The following is a 17,140-nucleotide window of genomic DNA, read 5'->3' on the forward strand; positions in this document are numbered from 1 at the left end:
GTGAAATGTGCAAGGGGTACAGAGCCTGTGATGAGGGAGTGGGGAGAAGTTCATGAGATGGGTAGTGATATGGATATCCATTCCAATGAATATAGTGTGAGGGTATATTTGTAGTAAGGGAGTAGTGTACTTTAACAGTAAGTGTGTTAAGCCCTTGTTGTGAGCAAAGAGAACAGACGGGTGATGAACCCTATGATGAAGATGTGGAATTGGTATGGGCCCTATGGCAAGTTAGTGGACAGACAAATGTTTTATTGCTGATAGCAAGAAAACAGTGTGGAAGGTAATACTTTATAATAAGAGTTTGCAAGAGCAAAGAGGCAGAGAGGGTAAAGTTTACTTTGGGTTTTATAGTTGACTAGTAATGAGTCCTTGCTAGTCTGTATAGCTTTTAGTTTTATAGAGAACGTGGGACTAGTGGATTTCTTTACAGGGCTAGCAGATTATTGTATCTCTTTGTCCCTTGGACAAGTACAGTTTAAAAAAAATTCCACACCCCTGTAATGTGCTACATACCTAAACACTTATAAGGTCCCAAAGGCGAGACCTATTGGCTATGCCAATGCTTGTTTAAAGTTTGGGAGGGTAAGCAACTCAATTTGTTTCTGAAAAAAGGTAAAAGTACATACGAACACGCAATTTAAGATTCACACACAAAACCAGAAAGGGTGGACGCAGCTTTGGAGGATTAGCCTGTGCCATCTGGAATTCTATAATGGCCAAAATCCACAACTTAAATCAACCAAAAGTCCTTCCCAAAAAATCTAAAAACGGCTACTTAGCCAAGCCTGTTATTTCACTTAATACTCTCTTTGACGCTCATAGGCTTGAATTGTTTATGTCTCAGTAGATAGTGGCAAGAATCAATTGGTGAGAGAGTGCTATACGCAAATAATTGACATAACATACACCATAGTGTCTCTTAGTTTAAACACATTACACTCGGACTGCTGAACTATCAACAAGGTCTGGAAGACATAGGACATTCAGAAGCAGAAAAAGAAGGTTAATTAAATATAAATATAGTGAGTGTTGTGTGGCAGATAAAATGGTGTCTGCAGCACTATATTAGTCCTCCAATGGTTAAGTACGGCAATAAGAATTAACCCGGAAACACGCATTTGGCAAGGTGGCAGAGTAAGCTTTATGTATTGCATGCAGAAATCTTGGGATACGTCCCAAAGGTTGGGGTAGTACTGCAACAAAAGCTTTTCGGGGGAGGGGGGCTCCCATTCCCAAACTCAAAAGTATCCCATCATAACCGGCTATTTTCAGCAAGATTAGCATGCAGGTGCAGGATCAAAGCTGCAGATAAAAGAAATATGAAAAATAATCCAAGGCGGCGAAAAGAGGCCGATGCAACCAAAACTGGAATCATGCCTACTTGACAGGCAAAATACACAGGAGGGAAGGGCAATGTCAAGCACAGTGCAAGGTTGTGCACGTCTTAAAGGGATCATGCACGTCTTCGAGGGATTGATTATTAAGGGGAAAAAGGGACGCCGTGGTTGAGGGCCCTGTACATTCAAGAAGTACTGCAACCATGTTTGGAGTACTGTATGGGTGAGGTAATACTGCAGATTTGTGAGAAGGGGCGGTGCATATTAATGGGGCTGTACATGCGAAGGGGGCGAAGTGCATTGCTGTAACTGGGGTGATAAATATTTGAGGCAATGGGGAATCCATACTGAAAACGACATGCCAAATAGAAGTGGCATAATGCAGAGACCTGTGCCTCCGCGGCGCAAACACTGAACTGGGCAGCCTGTCGCACACAAGAACCTCGTCCTGCAGCAGAGAACCCGACATGGTATCCATGTCCTTGCTCTCAGCCCTCTCTACAACGTAAATCGTGCCCCGGCTGTGCAGCCTACCTGCCCTCCAACCGCCCAGTCTTGGGGTCCCCTCTCTGCAAATCCACCACTTGTGCATCCTCCCTCACCTCACCTCATTAATATAAGGCGCCGAGCGGCGGCGCTGCACATGGGTGGCTCCTCTGGGCCTAGCTGCGGCTCCTTCACTCTTCTCTCCGCAGCGCCACGGACATAGAGGCGCTCAGCGGGGCCGCCATTTTCTCCCTACTCAAGCCGTCCAGGAAGAGGATGCCGCGCGCCGCTACCAAGTTCCGGTCTGCAGAAACTGTGCACGCGCATGCGACACCCTGTAGCGTGACTGTAGGGGGCCCTCGCAGGACTGCAGCCACAACTTGAGGTAAAATGTCAATATTGTGGGAAAAATTATCCGCTTACTGACGTAGTGGCCGTTTAAACAAGGTCTGAGGCAAAGGAGCGCCGAGGTGCGCTGGGGGAGGTGAGAGGGGGGGGGGGGGGAGGCGTAAGGATGGGCAGCAAAAGGTCGGGTTACGGGGTAAGGCGGGGAAGCAGGCCTCGCAGGGAGAGGGTTGTTGGCAGCGGCAGGCCACGCATGAAAGGTTTTCTTGTCTTTATGGAGCCATGTGTTTGAAACACATGGTCCCATAAAGATAAGAAAACCTTTTACCACAGACGTAAAGGAACTGAGCCAGTCCAAATGGGACGACTCTAAAAGCGAAAAGTGTACGTCACGAGACGCTCTTTTCCAATGGCTGGCCAATCAATCAATCAATCTAGAAATTTGTATAGCGCGCTACTCACCCGGAGGGTCTCAAGGCGCTTGGGGAAGGGGGGTCCGCTACTGCTCGAACAGCCAGGTCTTGAGTTGTTTCCTGAAGGAGAGGTGGTCTTGGGTCAGACGGAGGGGGATGGGGAGGGAGTTCCAAGTCTTGGCTGCCAGGTAGGAGAAGGATCTTCCTCCCATGGTGCTTCTGCGAATGTGTGGAACGGCGGCGAGGGCGTGGCTGCTCGATCGTAGCTGGCGGGTGGGAGTGTAGAAGGTCAGGCAGTTGTAGAGGTACCTGGGGCCCAGGTCGTGGGGGGCCTTGTGTGCGTGGGTGAGGAGTCGTAACGTGATTCTCTTGCTGATGGGGAGCCAGTGCAGGTCTCTCAGGTGTCCGGGGATGTGGCTGTGTCGGGGGATGTCCAGGATGAGACGTGCGGAGGCGTTCTGGATGCGTTGGAGTCTTTTCTGCAGTTTGGCTGTGGTTCCGGTGTAGAGAGACCAGTCGGCGGGTGACGAGTGCCTGGGTGACCGTCTTCCTGGTTTCGGTGGGGATCCATCGGAAGATCTTTCGGAGCATGCGTAGGATGTTGAAACACGATGACGAGACGGCGTTGACTTGTCTGGTCATCGAGAGGGAGGAGTCCAGGATGAAGCCCAGGTTGCGTGCGTGGTCCGTTGGTTTGGGTGTGCTGCCCAGGGCAGGGGGCCACCAGGAGTCGTCCCAGGCAGAGGGTGATGATCCAAGGATGAGGACTTACGTCTTGTCTGAGTTCAGTTTCAGGCGGCTGTTCATCATTCACTCGGCTACATCTTTCATCCCTTCGTGTAGGTTGGTTCTGGTGGTGGCTGGGTCGTTGGTGAGGGAGAGGATCAGCTGGGTGTCGTCGGCGTAGGAGATGATGTTGAGGTTGTGTTGGCGTGCAATGGCTGCGAGGGGGCTCATGTAGACATTGAAGAGGGTGGGGCTGAGTGAAGATCCTTGTGGTACGCCGCAGATTACTACGGTGGCCTCGGATCTGAACGGGGGGAGGCGGACTCTCTGGGTTCTTCCAGCGAGGAACGAGATGATCCACTCTAGTGCCTTCTCTTGGATTCCGATGTTGCTGAGGCGCTGCACTAGGGTGCGGTGGCAGACAGTATCGAACGCTGCGGAGAGGTCCAGGAGGATGAGGGCCGCTGTTTCCCCGTTGTCGAGCAGGGCTCGGATGTCGTCAGTGGCTGCGATGAGGGCGGTCTCGGTGCTGTGGTTGGCTCGGAAGCCGGACTGCGAGTGGTCGAGGGATCCGTTCGTCTCGAGGAAGGCGGCCAGCTGTCTGTTGACCGTCTTCTCGATGACTTTGGCAGGAAATGGGAGGAGCGAGATGGGGCGGTAGTTCTTGAGGTCGTTGGGGTCTGCTGATGGTTTCTTCAGTAGGGCGCTGAGTTCGGCATGCTTCCAGCTCTCCGGTAAGGTGGCGGTGTTGAAGGAGCAGTTGATGATGTCCCAGAGTTGGGGTGCGATGACGGAGTCGGCCTTGTTGAAGACGTGGTGGGGGCATGGGTCGGTTGGAGATCCGGAGTGGATGGTGTTCATCGTGTGGATGGTGTCTTCGGTGCTTACCGGGGTCCAGGCGCGGAGGGTGGTGGTGGGGGGCGTCGGTTCGGTGGTCGGGTGCGTGGTCTGTGCGCCGAAGCTGTTGTGTATGTCGGTGATCTTGTTGTGGAAGAACGAGACGAGTGAGTCGCAGAGGTCTTGTGAGGGAGAGATGTCATCGTTTCCGGCGCTGGGGTTGGAGAGCTCTTTGACGATGCTGAAGAGTTCCTTGCTGTTGTGTGCGTTGTCTAGTCGTTCCTTGAATGCTGTCTTCTTGGTGGTGTGGATCAGCTGGTGGTGTTTGCGGGTGGCGTGCTTGAGGGTGGTCATGTTTAGCATAAACGGTGACGCCAGCCAATGTAAGAGGGGCGGGGCTTAAAGCCCACTAGAGAAATCTAACCAAAACGTTAAATCTCGCCAGCGAGACTGCGCAAGTATGCGCAGTCTTACGCCAGGCGAGACCTAAAAATGACTTGGGCCATTTTTCCAGCACCAGGAGTTACAAAAACATATTTTATAAGTACTTGTCTTATATCTACAGGAGCCCCACCCCATGTGCAACTAGAGGAGACTTTAGGGGTTCTGGATCTGTAGCAATATTGCAGATTCTCCCTCTACAGTGCTCCTAGCATCAAAGTAGAATTTGAGCAGCACTTTACCACAATGTGGGGAGTGAAATGTGAAATTTCACTTTACCCAGGCATATACAAACTCATTTGATAAGGGTTTACCTAATAAATACCTGACCCTAAACCCCCCCCCCCCCCCTTGGGATACCTAGGGTAGACCCTTGGGGTCCCTAAGATGCCTAAACATTGTAGGTTATCCATTTTTAAGTGCCCCAAACACCAAAGTCGAGTTTGGGCACAATTTACTTTTTAAAAGCAGTCCTGGCACCCAGTGCTGCTTTTAAACTGACCTCAGGCTTCAGCAGTGCACACATGCAAGTGCAAAAAGAGCTGCTGGCCTTTAAACTGCCATGCCCCAGGGTACTAGGGACTTCTAGGTAGTTTCAGTCCCCCTGCCCTATTATATACTAGGGGCTTATAGGGTAGGTCAGGCCAATCACAGGGGTACCCCACCATACCATTGTGTACCCTAGTGTATGTAGGTGTTTTAACTGTATTCTAATGTGTTTCTTTCAGCATAGCACTGGCCCCGGGCCTGGTTAAGCAGAGCTCAGAGTCAGTTACCACCAGCGTCAGTCAGCAAAATGTTGGGGGGTGCCCAGGGCACAGGATGACTTTGCAACACCATTCTTATGTCCAACACACTAAATCCGTCACCAATCGAAATTATCCAAACACTTACCACAGTCTCTACATGACAAAGACAAGTAGTGTAGGACTTTAGAAAACAGCTGTGCCACAGCTAAAAATAAAGATGGAAACATAAGATTAAGCTACAGTTTTTACATTAGTGAATGGATGACCATTAAACAGGGGCTGTCAAGCTCAGGAAACATCAGAAAGTCATCAATTTAGAAAAAGAAGTGCAACTAACTAAGGATTTGAGTTACTGTTAGGGGAATTACTTGCATTTTTGGTGAAGGAAGCATAAAGATCATGCCTTTAAGAGGTACTGCTAAGTCACCCAATCACGATAAAGTATGTGCAATGGAGACCGGGGCACAGGATTGCTAATCCTCAATGCCATGCACTCCCAATTGTACCCTACCGATTAAGAAATATTACATATTGCATAACTGTTATTTGTGTAATTCACATGTTATAAAGGAATATCCCTAAAAAGCCTAACACCTGACCAAAAGGATAGAGGTGTAGAAGTAAAAGGAAACCAGTTTTGGGAAAGTCAACAGGTCTCTTTATTGACACTGCCCTAGAGTAATGTGAGGGGTCAGAAGGAATATGGATGGCAAAAACACTGGGGTCATGAGGCAGGGAGCAACACAAAGGGCACTGGGGGTAAATCGATGGGCAAGAGAGCAACATGGAGGCAGTCCTGCCTAGTACCACGCATCAGACGTTAGACTAACGCATTTCAGTGTGGTGCTCCGCATCACCGCAATGAAATGCATGGTCACGCAGGCTTGTGGTGATTGCAGCCGTTACGGGCTGCTACCAGGCTGATGCTGCTACAATGTATCCTATTCTGATGCCCGTGGTGCCGCTGAGGTAGGATGTAAGGCAAAGTCTGACCGCGGCGCTGCGGGGGGACGTCACCTCTGGTCCTGTTGCTAGATGTGGGAAGTTTGTAAAGAAGGCAGCTGGCTACTGGTTTGGGGGACTCAGGTGCTGGCCTCTCAGCGCTGCTTGCTCTTCGCACTATCCTGCCTGCGTTGTGTCTAACTATGGCCTCCGCCCGCGGAAAATTTAATTATGGCTGTGCCAAGCCTGGTAGTGGGGAAATCACGGAGTCCATGCCTGACCCGGTTGTGCAGCACCCGACAGGACAGACTATGTTTGTGTGCGGATTGGTTTTAAGACTGGGCAGCCTGGATTTAGGAGGCAGACGGCAAACCGAAATGATTGCTGCCAGCAGGTGTCAGTGGCTCGCGACCTGAAGAGCCTGGCTTCTGCCTTGCAGGCGATAGGCTGTGGGGCTATGGCAGGCGGTGTGGAGCCAGAAGGTAAAAGGCAGCAGCCATCGCCAGTTCTAGCCGCAGTCGGCAGAAACCACAGGCTTCAGCTTACAACTACAGTGTATTCAGGTAAGACTTCAAAGATGTGTTGCAGTTGTTTTCTATAAAGACTGATGCACCTGCTACTTGTGCCGGCTCTGAGATAGTTAAGCAGCTTGACACCAAGTTGATCTCGGCTCATTAAGGTTTATTGTGCATAATGACAAATCCAGTCCCCGATCTCCCTTGACTTGCATGAGTCGTGTTGGTTAAGAGATGGATAAAGTGGTTCTGGGAGGGCGGAGGGTTCACAGTCCTGGCCAGTGAAAAGTGGTTGCAGTGGAAATTGTGGTAGCCGACGACCATCACGGTGTACACAAGAGAGCATCGTATAGCCTACATTCTACGTACTATAGACTTTTGTTCCGTCACTGTTGCAGTCTGCATTGCTGAACATAATTACCATATTGGGCCAGACATTATCACCTGGATTCTTATCGGGCGAGCGCAGCAAGACGAGAGCAGGGGTGATCCTTTGTAATTTGTATCACCTGAATCCTTGCAGATTACTCGCAGTCTGGCCCATTAGCTGAAAAGACACAGTCAGCAAATGAGCACTTTCGCATGCCCCTATTGACTGCCTAACAGCTCGGCACCTTTACCTGCAGAATAACTTTTAATAAACACTTTCACGCCTTCCCCTGCCCCCCTTCCCCGTGGCCATCACACAATACTGCATCGGACGTATGAAGACTCAGCTACTGGTCAAATTGATGTGGGCGGATTTTGAGTTCAAGGGTTGTTTCAGAGGGTCAGGCGGTGCCCGGCAAACAAATGGCCCTAGGGTGGACACAGACTCTCTGATCAGATCAAACGCTACCAGTCACAGACTAGACTAGGATGTTTACCAGAACGGGGAGAGCAATCACATGGCTCTCCACCGGCTAGATTATTTAGTTGACACTAACAACATTTTATTCAACTCGGCTCATATGTGGCCCGTGTGTGCAGGGTTACAGGTGTTTCACTTTCCTCTCCTAGCCAAGCACCCAGCACTGTTTGTGTGACACAGCTGATGAGGAGGGATGGGTATCAGAGTCTGCAGCTGTGGTGCACCTCTTCACGAGCTCTCACTTAAACTGGCAATTTTGCATCCATTTATCACAAGGACCTCCTGCAAAGTTAGTGCCCTTCCTTCCGTATATGGTGTTTTGTAGCAGTTTTAAGATGATCTTAGAGTTTCTCGTTGCTCAAACGGGTGTAATTTCTGATATTTATAGGTTACCCTTGTTTACACTGCTTGATTTTGCTTGCAAGAAAGTGTCACTCATGGTCGCTGAATGTCACTCATAAGTACACAAATTATGAAAATGTCAAACATAAGCAATCTAAAACCTTGGCAACTATGTGGAGGGGGCAGGTAGAAGCATACGGGTGAGAAGGTAAAGGGTGAAATACACAAGAGAGTGCAATTTGGAGGGAGGCTGGAAGAAGCACACAGATGACAGAGAGCAAAACAGTGCAGGTGGAGGGAGACAGCTGAAAAAGCTTGTATCCTCATGGCAGTGCTTGAAAAGCAAGCAGTGGAAGCACAGATGCCGAACAATTAAAAGTGGAGGTAAAGAGGGACAAAAAACACATGATTGACAAGCTGGAACAGGCAAATAAGAGTGATAGACAAGCCAGTCAATGGTAAGCAATGGGGAGGCTCCAAGTACCTGTCCGTCCCACAATATCTCTCGCAACAGACTGCGCATGCGCAGGCAGAGATGAGACCGAAAAAAAGCTATGGAACAATGAAAGAGACAGAGTAAGCTTGCCAGAGAGTGGATGGAACTAGCATCAAAATTTATAAAAGATAACAAGCATCGACAAAGCCAACAGGTATGGCTTAAATGTGCCGATGCATGCACAGAAGCATTTACAAATGCTATTTACATGAGTTAGATGTTCTAATAATTTTTAACACATTAAGACTGATATTGACTTTGTCAAGGCTGGGGAAAAAGTAGCAACAGATTGCTTTCTGTACAAAAGGCATACAAGGATCAAGAATTGAAAGTGACAGAGTGTGATGATCGAGTTTAGTTTTCAGATGTAAAATGATCACTCATGCATTCCACTGGAGACCCTTCCTGTAAGGTGGAATGATGCACCAAACAGCCAATGGCATGAAGTGAAAAACTCCTCTTGATGTATCTAAATATATTTTACATGTAGACTTTAAATAACTAGTACAATACATCATTCAAGCAGCAGCGTTAGCAAGCCAGACCTAACAAACATAAATGAGGCAATCTGAGACTACCTGGACGCCAGATAAATGATCTTGTTCAATACCTGGTACCACGGACTCATGTCCTCTAAGCAGTCAAAGATTATTTCAAGGGTTAGACATTCAACGCAGCTGAAATGTGTCATAGGAGCAGTATACAGGCACCAGCGCCATCAGATGCCTTTCAGAAGAATGCCACACGTAACCCAAGAATGGACTGCGTTTGCCTTAAGGGATCAGACTGACATGATGCAGAATGCCCTGGCCAGAGTTTCAATGAAATGTTCGATTGCTGAGTGACAGTTTGATCCAAATGTTCTTCGACGCGCGAGAGTCTAGAGGCCTAAAACAGGCTGGGTCCAGAAATGACAATAGCACTCTTGTAATGTACTATGTTAATACAGATATCCATATTCAATATCCCCTGGTGTATGCATGAATGGCCAATAGAGGCAACTAACCTTGGGACTCTGCCACTGGCACTACATGAAGATTTTCAATACAATTGCACCTGTGACATTCTGTGTGCACAATTGTATTATTCATTAATTTGCTTTTGGCTTAGTGGAGTTGCTCTATTACACACAAGTCGCTTTCTATTCGATCTCTCACCATAGTCTCCACATAATAGGCATTGGGGGCAGGCCTGGAAATGGCTGGCATCCTTCCTTGAGGGTATGGGACAAGAGGCATGGCGTCACCCCTGCTCAGCCAATTCCCGCAAGCTGAACGTTGGTGTTCCTCAGGGCTCTGCCCTGAGCTCGACTTTGTTCAATATTTACCTCACGCCTTTGGCTACTTTGGCAGACTCCTTAGGGGAAAAAAACGGTTTGTTATGCAGATGACACCCAGATGCTGTTCACGTGGAAGAACAACAAGCCCTGCACAGGCAAGGAAATTCATAATTGCCTCTCATCAGCATTTGGGTGGTTGTTCCTGAACCAACTTGAATGTAATGCGGGAAAGACTGAGCAGCTTTTTTTGTTTCAGATGCGGAGACCCACTTGCTGTCCTTCTGGCCACAGGACGCTCCGCCCACCATTATCAAAAATCAGGTGGTGAAAAACTTAGGCTTTAAATTGGACAGTCAATTGCTATTCCATACCCAAGTCAACTCGGTAGTAGGCACCTGCTTTGCCCTCCTGCGACTCCTTCGGAAGTTTGTGTTCCTATTGTCCTTGGCAGCCAGACAACAAGTGATTCAAGCCCTGATCATCTCACGCCTGGACTATGGGAACAGTGTTTACTCAGGCATACCCAAGTACCGGATGGATAGGCTTCAGCTGGGCCAGAATGCAGCAGCCAGAACTATGTTCGGGCTTCCCCGTGAAGCTCACGTGTCAAGCCTTTTTAGGAGTCTCCATTGGCTGCCAGTGAGGAAAAGGATTATCTTTAAGATGCTGCTTGTGACCCAGAAAGCCTTATACGGCATGCGCCCTGGCTACTTAAAAAACTGGATTTTATCGTATGCCCCACAGAGAAATCTCCACTCTGCCTCTCTCTTTCTGGCCAGAACCTGACGTATCAAGAAGGCTATGTCAGGGGGAAAGGCCCTCTCCTTTCTGGGCCAGTCCCTTTGGAACAAACTGCCGCTGACCCTTAGAAGCATCGAGTCAACGCCGTGTTTCGGAAAAAAGCTGAAAACATGCCTTTTTTCCAGCCCGTAGCTCCTTCTTGTCCCTGCTGACACTCTTCGGCAATCAGCACAAGGACACTCCTTGGAGTAGCAGTTGTGCTTTATAAATATCCCTACACAGCCTTACACACACAGACCAGAGAGAGCTTGGAATATAGCTCCACATGAAAAACTCTAGATGGTGCGGTTACAATTAAAAAAAGAAATCTTGGAAGATTTGGCAAAGTCCTCCTTTTAAGTGATTACCCATGTAGCCAACAACGAATACCCTTATGACGACAATACAGAAGGCTGGTCCCTGACAAAGGCCCTGGATCAATCACGCAAATCAGAGTTGAATATGGTAAACAGCAATTACCTGTTCTACGTCAATCCAAGACCAGCGATTTTTCTCCAATGGACCAATATATAACCTTTTAACATGACACGAGCTGGCAGAAAAATTCCTTACCAATCACTCTTACAAAGATATGCAAGACTTCTTTACAGAAAAATGTCAAGCATGCCGTATCTAACAAAAACATTTTTACTAAAAACCCCAAAGAAAGCACCAGACAATCATTCATACAGACAAATCAGAGGACAAGAAGCAGGTGGTACCAGAGATACAAAAAGATAGTACATTAGTAAAAATTAGGTCTGTTAAAAAAATATCACAGCCACAGGCAAATGTGCAACTAGATTCCATCCAAAACTGCAAGTTCAGATCAAGAAGCTCGCCGTCAAGCAAAAGCACAGTCAGCAGTTTTCCCCAGGCTCACAAAAAGAACACATGTAGGCCACATGCAAGGTTATTATTAGCATTTGCTTAGTGCTGGCAGAGAAAATATGCGATTCCTGTTTTTAAAAAGAAAGATTTACCGGTGCTTTTAATTAGATAAACGACCCTTAATGGCTAACAATACATGGTCCAAAAAAGGCCTTCAAAACTTTGAACAATCTCTTCCCTGTGAGATCCATCTCACCCAGAGTAAGAGTCAATGGGCCACACTGGGGAAGATGTGAAACTTGATACCCAAGCTTAAACAAATGGATGTTGGTATGTACTGAATTAGAAAGTTGTATTAGACCAGTGGCAGGAAAACAACTAGTTCCAGATCACAGATTTGAAACCGCAAACTCATCATGAAATCACCACAATCCCAGAGGTTAAAATTCATCTAATACAGGTATTCATCAAATCAAAAAGACTAACAGTCAAGAGACATAGCACAGACGGCTGCAATGAAACCCTACTCTAAACTCATCAACTACTGCAGTTAGCTGCAGCTATAGGACAGAGATGTGCAATTTCCAGATCTTTGTCAAGGGGCTGTAGTGTGGTATCACTAGTGATCCACCCCCATGGCCAGTAGGTCCAGCAACGATGACAAAAATAAATCCCATATGCTTGAGCATATATCCGGAGAGCCTCTGCAGTAAATATTATGTATGGGGCTCCCTTGGTGTCATGCTAGGACCACAGAAAATCAATTTCAGCTCATGTAAACTCAGTCAAAGCAAGGGGTGATCTCTTAAAGGGTCAACATCCTGACCTTGTGCCTGCACCCAGACCATAGCTCTCATTTATGTTAAAGTGGCCTCCAAATCTGTTGTTAATAGCCAAGTACATTCCTATATGGAAGGCCTAAGCTAAAAAACGAATCCAGAGCCAACTTAAGCGGCATCGTGTGGAAGGCAATAATTGACCCAAGAAACTCCCAGGCTCATGATTATTTCAACCTGGCTTTAAACACGTTCAGGTAGGAGGCACTTTGGCCCCTAACCCTTTCCCAACGAGCTGTCAACAGAGCCATAAACTCAACAGGGGAAAAGTACCTAAAAAACAAAGAAAAAACCTGCCTCTTGTCAAAATAAGCAGAATATCTTGCTATAAGTGGTGGACAACTCACAAAATGGATCAAGCCTCAACTTTCAACGTATCTTCAATAATCAACAACCATTCTCTTGATTACATTTTAAGAATTTTTAATATTTAATACAAAATATATCATACTCGTACATATATTCTATTTACTAATAAAACTGCACTCTAATGGATTACAAGGAAAACATATTTTCTCTTTTTTCCATCCCCATACTCAATCTCATCAATCGCGCCTACAATCATATCATGCACATGCTACAGTCGGGGAAGATGCTATCAAGACAGGATTATGAGGGCAATATTGAACCATTGTGTCTATGGCAACAGAAACTGTGTTGCCCTGTAAAGCTTCTGATTTGACTAAAGAAGAATAGTCTTTTGTCTTATGCGCTTAGAGCTTTGATTTCGAACAGTAAAGAGCCACTTATGACCTAGAGCAAAGTTTGGACCAAGTCATGTCCTAGCTATATCACAGGCCCCCGTGAAGAAGTCTTCTAGATTAGGAAGTAGCCATAGGAGGAGGCTGCAGCACAAGAGATTCCCGATTCCACCAGGTGACCAAGCAAGGTTGCTTTGCAAAATACAGGGTGGCAGTTTGTCACAATACGTCTGCCTGGTGAAGGGGCAGGACGGTGCTCCACCTCACTGATCTGGGCAATTGCCTCTGTGCGGAGAAAAGCCTATAGTATTCACCAGTCCAAGGGGGCATCGATAATACTAGAGATTTTCTGACCATTGACCCCCACCAGCACCTTCACTGCTATCTAGCAAGATGATTCACTGTGTAGAGGAGACATCCAAACGGTATTCAAGTCCAGTGAAACCACATATCACAAGGGCGAATGCCTAGGACTCCACGTGTACCCGGTTCCAAGCACCTTTCTAGTCCTTGGGCAATAAGAGGCTTTATAAATCTGCATCTGCACATGGCCTTCAGGATGGAAATCCCACTGGATTCCTTTCTGTCAGGGGAATAAGGAGAGCAGACAATGAAGTCCACCAAAACACTTTAGCCTCCTGTCTGCTCTAGCCAACACATTTGCAATCTATGGACCCTAGGGTCCCCATAATTAGAAGATGATTTTGTTAGGAAGAGGTGACCACTTAATTCTGCCAATGCTGAAATAGGTGCAAAAAAGGCCTAATTCTGGTGATGGCTCATTGTCGAAAAGAAAAGCAAAGTGAACTCCAAGTTCGTGCTCTTAAGTCCCGGTTGTGAACTGGGAGGAGAAGAGATGATCCAACCAATTCTCACCATAGCCTACAAATTAAATATTCTGACTAAGCCCTAGGAAGGAAGGAGAGGTCTAATTGGAGAAGTAAAACAAAATCCAAGTAAAGTATAGCTGGTATGCCTTCTAGTTCTTGTGCAATAAGGACCATACACTACTTAATTTGTAAATAAACAAGTGCCAGGACCACGTTATTGCTCAGGAGGCTATTGCAGGTTGCACTACCAATATGAGCTTGCAACACTATCATATGCCAGTATAAACATAACTAAACATCACACTCCTTATAATTGTAACAGTTTGTACAATTCCAAGCCACTCAAAGCAGTGTGAGTGGCCTTGAAGATTTAGAATTTTTTTTTTGTTAATGCTCATTTAATTAAATCAACGTGTTGCTAGAGAAATTGACAGGCAGCGCCACCATGTGGTGGAATGTCATAAGTAATTGCCAGTATTAACAATTAAGTGCTGGTGCTGAGCACCGAAAGACACCAGCGTAAATTAAGCACCAAGTCCTAGTAACTTTCTAGCATTTCTTCTTTTGAATGTTTGGCATATGCTCCCAAACAAAGATCTGAACGTACTTGTGCCGGCACAACAGGTGCATCAGGGACATAGGCAGCACAATTTTGTCATCCAGAGCACTTTGGAGAGCCACATAGGGAAGGGTAGGATTATTCACGTTTCAGGCCTACTACAGATGCCCAGCAGCTGAATAGGTCAAGAACTATGGAAATATGATGGTAGATTTTGTTTTAAACTGCAAAGTAGGCAGTTTGTCAAGACATCTTAAATGCGACCAAATTGCGATAATGTCTACCCCTTTCAGCTAATATGAGTTGGGCAGATTTTAATCAGTCATTTTTAAGTCAGATTCTCTCATGTGTTGCACCAGGATACTTAGACAACAAGCTTCCCACAAACAGCTTAATTAACTTACATGTACATGTAATTTAATGTTTCCCTAAATGAAAGGAAAACAAGTGCAAGAGTCCTATATTATAGTGAGCTATTGAGTGTAGTTTTTTTTTACTGTTATCTAATCCTACACATGTAAAAGTTTATGAAACCGGATTAGGTTTCCAGGGACATCCTAGAAGGGAGGAATTGATAGAGGATAGAAAACATTTCACAAAACATAATAGAAAACGTCTGAAATGTAAACTAATTGGGGGAAGTGCTCTCTACACAAGGAATGCACTAATCGGGTATTAAAGTTATATCTTGTCAAAAACATTATTTCAAAATAAAGAATCCTCTTTTGTAAGAGTCGCTGGTTAAATAGGGCAATAAGCAAATATTTTTACAGACAGACCAAAACATTAGGCATTTTTAATACTTTTCTTACCAAACAGGTCACAAATATCATGCAATTTTTGTACGGTTTACTCTTAAGGGTGGCATGTTTGATATCAACACAAACTTACACTAGCAAATGGAATGATGCATCGACTACTTGTAGAGCAGTTAGTCACCGATGATGGGTATAAAATATATCAACAAGCTAGAGCTGAAAGGCGAACTTTTCTTTCATTTGGGGTCAACCTCTCAAAGGCTCCGAGGTCTAGATCATTAGCGAGAGCTCCCTCCAAATTTGCCACGTGTAGGGAGAGAATTTAAGCTTGGCAAGACTGTCACTTGACAGATGAGTACTCCTTCTATACGAGTTGCGATGTGCTTGGTCAGAAAAACAGATCCAAAGTTCCAACGGGTGCTGAACGGAGGGAATGTGCCCATTAATGTTTGCTGAAACAGTGCCTGACCAGTGGTAGGTGAAATAAGACAAGCCTGACAGCAAATGAAGCCTACACTGCAAGGACAGAAAAAGTAATCCGTACGTATACAACAGTCACATGAAACAACATAGTCTCTCAAACCCAAGGAGTGTATGCTTAGGGTCCCATATTGCCACTCAATACAAATGAAAAGAAGCCGCTAAGATGGATAGTTTATGATGAAGAGATCAAAAGACAAGCCCCACCAGGATATTGTCCAGTGCTCATCGGGTGACAATAGAGAGTGGTTAACTGGGAACAAGCAACAACGTTCAGGGTCCCAACTCCAATCCCAAACACACAGCAGCTGGTGCAGTCTATCAGACTGATTAAAAGAGTCACATATACACCGGAAGTCAAAGTCCAAGACACTCAAAACCATGAAGGCCAGAGCAAAGAGAAAGGCACTTATAAGAAAAACATTTATCCTTTATGGCAAAGGGCGTGTTAGGAGTCGTCCATGGAGCCAATGAATGGCAGGCATCATTAAAGAGTGAGAGAGAGGTTGGCACTGTGACCAAGCAGACACCAAATCAAAAGTCAAAGTATGTCGCTATTTGAATACAACACTGTCCAATTAGGTATCATTTGAAAGTTTATGTAGTAATTTTCAAAATACCTTAAAGTATTCTATAATCTCCAAAGGGTCAATAAGAATGAGAAATAATAAAGGATATGACCAAATAAAGAAAGAAAAAGTAAATCAAATCATTGATAATCAGATGCAATATAATTAGTGTAATAAGTTCTCAGTGTAATGTGAAAACACAGTGCTCAAAACTTTATTCAAAACGGTGTAGAAAGTAAAATCTGATCACAGTAAAGACAATTGTCCTCTTAAGCCGTTTTATTGTTTTTGTGATCAACTTTTACTATCTGCAGCCGACAAGGAAGCATCAACTGTTCCACAATGCCTATGTTGCTATTTAACTCAGCACATTTCCGAACCCTTGAAAACATGCCAAAAGGCATAGGTAATTAAAAATTAAAGTTATCTTTCCTAAAAAAAAATATTTCAAAATGTGGTCAAAATGCAACTCTGTGACCAGGCCACGTTTGACAACCTATCAACCTTGATTTCACCACTAATGCAATACGAAATGGTGACCATGAAGATAGCTAATTTCTGCAGTTACATTCCTGGAATTGTAATATGGCATGTTCTTCAGTTTTGCTCATTTAACATACAGTTTAAGGCCAGACACCTGCAAAATGATGGAAAACCACACTAAATGTCTAAAATATGTCTCAAGCGGGCAGGTTCACGGTACATATGCAGGGTGAAGATTTGTTACCAAAATTAGGTGGCAAGCTCCAGCAAAGTCTAGATGACATCAAGCTGCACATAAAAACTACCAACAGTAATGCCATTGACACACTAAAATTAGTCCATTGCTTAAGTCATTCATGGATGTTTTCAGCCTTCCTGAAATCAAACCCAGCTGAAGCCATAGTCCCTTTCCTCCACCATGGCAATCGCCTATCTATCTAAAGGAGGTTACTTCGGTGGTATGGTCAAATACTGAGATCAAGGTCGCATCCATTACATTGTCAAGAGGAGTGTATATTTACTACTATTAACTTTACATCAACTTACTTACAC

General features: G+C 45.6%; 1 protein-coding gene across 13 annotated transcripts in view; it reads right to left on the reverse strand.

Annotated features, from left to right (window-relative positions):
- The window catches only part of TCF12 (transcription factor 12), a 692,950-nt gene that overhangs the window by 313,473 nt on the left and 362,337 nt on the right, over window positions 1-17,140 (reverse strand). The window lies entirely within an intron of this gene.

The sequence above is a fragment of the Triturus cristatus genome, chromosome 3_1 (assembly GCF_964204655.1).
Source record: "Triturus cristatus chromosome 3_1, aTriCri1.1, whole genome shotgun sequence".
NCBI lineage: Eukaryota > Metazoa > Chordata > Amphibia > Caudata > Salamandridae > Triturus > Triturus cristatus.